The sequence below is a fragment of the Micromys minutus genome (genome assembly GCF_963924665.1).
Source record: "Micromys minutus genome assembly, chromosome: 21".
NCBI classification, from domain to species: domain Eukaryota; kingdom Metazoa; phylum Chordata; class Mammalia; order Rodentia; family Muridae; genus Micromys; species Micromys minutus.
The window spans coordinates 37,390,883-37,396,882 of record NC_137956.1 but is presented as its reverse complement, the minus strand read 5'-3'; the positions used below and the strand labels follow the sequence as shown (position 1 = coordinate 37,396,882).

General features: G+C 41.9%; 1 pseudogene across 1 annotated transcript; it reads right to left on the bottom strand.

Moving 5' to 3' along the window:
* Positions 1–477: 477 nt before the first annotated feature.
* LOC308434476 (tubulin-specific chaperone A-like) lies at positions 478–805 on the bottom strand (annotated as a pseudogene). Its single transcript has one exon. The product of its transcript is annotated as a tubulin-specific chaperone A-like (transcript).
* Between the last annotated feature and the right edge of the window lie 5,195 nt (positions 806–6,000).

Sequence of the window (6,000 nt, the reverse complement as noted above, 5' to 3'; positions counted from 1 at the left end):
AATGAGCACCTCCTCAGCACAGAAAGAATACAACCTCCAATTCATTATTGTTTTCTTGCCTTCTCTCTTCTAGGTGAGAGGTCAGAATATTATGGCCTGCACAGCAAGGTTGTTGCAAACAGAGACTGAGCATTCATTAAGCCCAATACAATATACTGTCTGGCTCTTACGATTCATATGCACTAAGAGATATTTTCTAGTGACTAATTAGAACTCCTCAGAGGCAGACCTAACCAATGTTTTCCTCTCAGCTGTGCCATTCATGTCCCTGTCCCTCAGCAGTCTACAGTCTTTGTTTTTTGTTTTTAGCTGAACTCATTTATTTGACACATTTAAGTTATGCAAAGAAAGCTATATGCAACTGCATACAAAGAACCACGTTTCATATTATTAAAAACAGCAGTGGCAAAAAAAATGACGAATTGTAGAATGGACCCCAGGATTTAATGCAAAAAAAACACCCTGTACAGAAAAATGTTAGGCTTCTAACTTCACAGAATCCAGCACAATACGGGCTTCTTTATATTCCTCAGCTTCTTCCAAGTCTTTTTCACTTTCTAATACCTGCTGAAGGTCAGTGTATGCAGCCTCTAACCGGCACTGGCAGTCTGGGATCATCATCCAAGACTCTTGCAGGATCTCTGCCTGCTTCTTAACGACATAGTTTTCACCATCTTCAGCCTTCATTTTTTTCAATCTTTTCTTCTTGCTGATTTGCTTCTTTTTCATACATCACTTTTTCTTTGACCAATCACTTCACCACTTGGGTCTTGATCTTGATCTGCCTCACATGAGGATCGGCCATGGTCCCTAAGGCACCACAGGAAGGAGACCAGTAATCTACAGTCTTAACTTAATGACCCTTCTCTCCACCTCTGAATGAGCCTGGCTCTCTATCCTGCTTCATCTCTGCACCAGACGAGCTAAAAGAAGTTTTTGAATGGGAGGAAGCAGTTAATTCCACAAAAAAAAAAAAAAAAAAAAAAAAAAAAAAAACCCTATAGTGTGCCTGTAATCCCAGAATTGTCGAGGCTGAGTCAGGGAGGACAAATTGTTCTACATGGTAAAACCTTGTCCAAAAAAAAAAAAAAAAAAAAAGACACAGGTAGAGAGTAAGCTGGGCATGTAGTCCAGTGGGTAAAGGCACTTGCCCCCAAGCCTGATGACCTGAGTTCAGTTCCCAGAATCCACATGTTAGAAGAAAACTGACTCCCACAGGTTGCCCTTTGGAAATGGAGGAAGAGGTAGAGGAAAGATTACTGGAGTGATAGCTAACACTAAAGACATTTTGAAAAGTCATATGGAGAAGCTTTCTAAAATATATACATCTTATACACATACACATATACAAGCTTAAATAGAATTACCTTATTACAGGACAAAACACCCTACTAGACACCACAGGCTAACAAAAGCCCAGTGTTGGGAATGTGATACAGTTTTGTTGGTGGTGAGTGAGCCACATGGACCCCCCAAATACTACAGGACATTGTCAACACTCTTAGCTGCCTCCACGACTCGATAAGACCCTATTGCTAAAGATGTGACGTGCCTTGAATGACAGAACAGATATCAAGCTGGTGTTCAACATGGCAGCGCCACCCATTCTAACTTTCATGGTGCTGGAAGAGAAAAGGAAGCAGCCTTGCCAAGCTGTGGACCCTGTGACCTACAACAATGACTGGTCGGTCTATCAAAAGATACCTGCTAGTGCATATGTATCATGTGAGTAGCCATAAATCTCTTACTAAATTTTAAGGCCCATTTCACAAGTTGAAACCCATACCTGGCACCATTACTGGGGCCATGAACATATATGGCTAGACAGGTCATTGACCAGACAGGAGAACCTACTGATAACTCTACTAAATAGACAAACTATTAAACTGACTTGTAATGGCTTGTTGAACCCCTAGATCAATGCACCTTTCAACCCTAGCCAGAGAATCTTCCTCTTGCAGTAAATAGACATAACCTTGGAGACATACAGCCAATCAAGGTACAAAGAATAACAAACTGAAAAAGGCTTAGCCCTAAGTAACACACCTGTCTCGTAGCCCCTCCTCCCAAGGCTCAGGGGTCACTGAAGAAGAAAGAGCAGAATGATGGTACCTGCAGGTGATGGATGACTTGCCTGTAAGCGGTATTTCTGGGCACAGCTAAGCAACTGCACATATGAAGTCACAGCAGTTGAGACTGTGCACAAAACCTGCATCAGACAAGATCCCAACATACAGAGGAGAGGCAGGCATGAAGTCCCACCTCTAGCTAAAGAACTATTGGTGGTTGTTAGCTGCTGGAAGAGAGACAGAGACGCAGACAGACATGACAGACAATTTAAGGTGCAGCCTGGTGAGGTGACTACCCTCCAGTGGAGGTCACACATCCAAGGGTACACTGGCAGCACAAATTGTACTTGCTAGTGAGAAGAAGAGCACGGTTGAATTAGTTGGAAAATGGGGTTGGATCTGAGAGGAGTGAGGGAGTATGGTCAAAATATTCTGCACAGAATTCTTAGAAAACATTAAAAAAGAAAAAAGTTGTCATCTGACCTCCATATACCCCTGTGGTATACATGTGGCCCATACACACACATTCACACAGAAATAAATGTGAGAAACAGAAGTTCTGTGGCATAAGTTAACTTTGAAAACATTATGTTACATGAAAGACAAAAAAAAACACATATTGCAGAGTTATATAAAATTTATATAAAATGCCCAAGGGAGGCAAATTATAGAGCTATAAATAAACTAGTAGCTGCTGGCATCAGCAGGAAAGAAGTGACTGTTACAGGGGCTTTGTTGGTGGTGGCTTCTTTGTTTTGAATGGTGAGACTGTCATGGAATCAGATCCCAAGGATGACCACTGTAGTGGTGACTTTTCTGTTATGATAAAACACAAAGACCCAAAGTCAGTTGTGGAAGAAAGAGTTTATTCGGGCTGATAGTTCCAGAGGGAGAAGAGTTTACCATGGCACAGGGGAAGCAAGGGAACAAGTGACAGGAGCCAGAAGCTGAAAAATCTCATCTTCCACCACAAACAGGAAGCAGGAACAGCAAACTGGAAGTGAAACAAGGCTATGAACTCTCAAAATTAGTATAAAGGTTTGAATGAGAATGGCTTCCACAGCCTCATATATCTGAATGCCTGGTTCCCAGCTGGTGGAACTGTTTGGGAAGGATAAAGAGGTGTGGTTTTGTTGAAGGAGGTGTGACACTGGGGGTGGGCTTTGAGGTCTCAAGTTTCCTTTCTCTGCCTCATGCTTGTGGCAGATGTAAGCTCTCACCCACTGCACCAGTACCATGCCTGCCTGCCTGTCACTATGTTTCCCTGTCACTATGATGATCATGGACTCAAACCCTCTGCAACAGTGAGCCCTTAAATTAAATGCTTTCTCTTTTAAGTTTCTTGATCATGGTGTTTGGTTGTGGCAATAGAAAAGTACCTAAGATGCTCACTCCCAGGTGAACAAAGATTAAAAACTCTCCATAATGTAGACAAAGTAGAGAGCAGTGGGAGAGAATCCAGAGTATAAACCTTGGGACTCAGAAGACTCTTAAGGGCTCTAAGACAGAACTGCACAGAGCCACAGCCGGTTGAGTTTAACATACTTCAGAACACAAGATCTGAAGGTCATCTCTCCTGATGGTCAGTTTTAAGGCTTGCCAGATTTATACCTTTGTCTATATGAAGATTTGTGGGAATTGGTTGATAGTTCTTCATACTTTCCTAAGCTTTGGTTGACCCAGAACTATCAGGATCTTCCCTGAGTCCAAGCTGTACCGTTTTTTCATACTCTCTGACCCAGCTGATATTCTAATTATTGATCCAATAGAGCTCCTTATACCTCAATATGGAGCCAGAAAGATGGTTCACCGAGTAAAGGCATTTGCTGCCAAGCCTGACAAACCAAGTTTAACCCCAAGATCTCTGCAAATTACCCTCTAATCTACACACATAGATACACACACACATTAAAAAAAGACAACGCCATAATACATCATAATAAAATCTACTACATTGTATCATAACTTTAAAAATTAATTTTTTAAAAATGAAAATTTAATTTTTTTCTTCTTTTGGAAGTTTCTTTTTTAATATAGCCTCTATTTCTTCTTAATAATATAGCCTCTTAGTGTATAAACTAAGTCACAGGTCTTGTGTGTGTGTGTATGTTTGTGCATTTATGTGTGTGTGTTTAATGTGTGTGTAGCCCTGGCTATCCTGGAGCTCTCTCTGTAGACCAGGCTGGCCTTGAACTCAGAGGATCTGCCTGCTTCTCGAGGGCTGGCATTAAGGGCGTGCACTGGTACACCACCACGAGCAAGTCACAGTTTCATTTTTGTTTTTTTAAAGCTGTCAGGATCTAGGGAGGCAGTTCAGAGGCAGAGTGTATTCCCAGCAGAAAAGAAGGCCTGGGTGCTGTCCTAAGTATTACATGACAATGACCCTCTCATTAAGGTATACTAGCTTTATTTAAATGATAACAGGAGGTACTGGAGAGATGGCTCCATGGTTAAGAAGACTGGAGTTGGTGCCCAAAGCCCATGTCCTTCAATTCCCAGAACCTTCTGTTAACCCAGTTCGAGGGGATCTGACACGCTCTTCTGACCTCTGTGGGAGCTGCATTCACATGTACACATGATTTAAAATGAAAAAACCTCTAAAACCTTTTTAAAACTTGGAACATAGCTGGGCAGTGATGGTGTCCATCTTGAACCCCAGCACTCAGAAGGCAGAGGCAAGTGGATCTGAGTTTGAGGACAGCCTGGTTTACAGAGTAAGTTCCAGGACAGCCGAGACTATACAGAGAATCAGGGTCATGGGGGAAAAAAAGTTGGAGCATAGATCACTGAAAACTTGGGGCTAAGAATGAACCTTACCATTTAGCTACTCTATAATAATACTCTTTAAGACTGTGTGAATGTTATTTTTATTGAAACACAGAAACCCTCTGACTTCTTTTATAGTTATGTTATGAAGACTTTAGAAAAGGAAAGGTTGAAACCCGAGTCAGACTCATACTCACTGCTCCTGATAACCTCATGATAAACCTCGGGCAGCAGCCTAACTATCCCTTTTGTAAAGTAAGGAATTGGTGTGTTCATTTATGTGCTTGCCTTGTTTATTTGTGTGTGTGCGGGCACTGCACACGTGTGTGAAGCCAGAGGCCAGCATTAGGGAACCTCATTGCTCCACCTGATATTTCTGAGATAGGGTCTCTCGAACGTGAGGCTCATGAATTAGCTAGACATACTGGCCAACGAGCGCCAAGAACTCGCCCAGCTCTGCTGTCCCACCACCAGGGTCGCAGATGTACCCCTGTGTGTGTGTGTCTGTCTGTCTGTCATGTGTGTGATGTCTGTTTCTGTGTTTGTACTGGTGAGTTCACACATGATTTCTGCCTCCCAATTCATTATCACTGGAATTGTAGGCACACACCACCACACACCACAGCTGGCTTTTATTTATGGGTATTTATGGGAATCCAGGTCCTCATACTTGTGAGGCAAATGTTGACTGACTGAGTTGTCTCCCAAGCCCCAAGAATGAGTCGTCTATGTTGCAGCTACTTTCAAAGAAAATTCAGATGTGATGCCAGTATCCTGGGCATTCTGTGCATTTTTCTCACATAGGATGGAGACTGGTGGAGAAAAACTGATCCAGGCAGGAAAACCCAAGTCCAAGACATGCACAAAGGGTACCCAGAAAAGATCTTTTTTGTTCCTATGGGTAAAATGCATATCGTTGTAGATATAATTAAAGCTGTACTACTGTATTCTAAAAATGGCTTATGTATACGCTTTGTTACAAATATTTTATACCGCTAATAGTTAAAATATTTTTATAAATTAAAATATACTCCCTAAAAATTATTCAAAAATAAGTATAGAGCTGGTTATAGTCATGCATGCCTCTGACCCCAGGAATTGGGAGACAGAGATAAGATCTCTGTGACTGTGAGGCCAGCCTGGTCTACATAGTTAATTCCAGGAC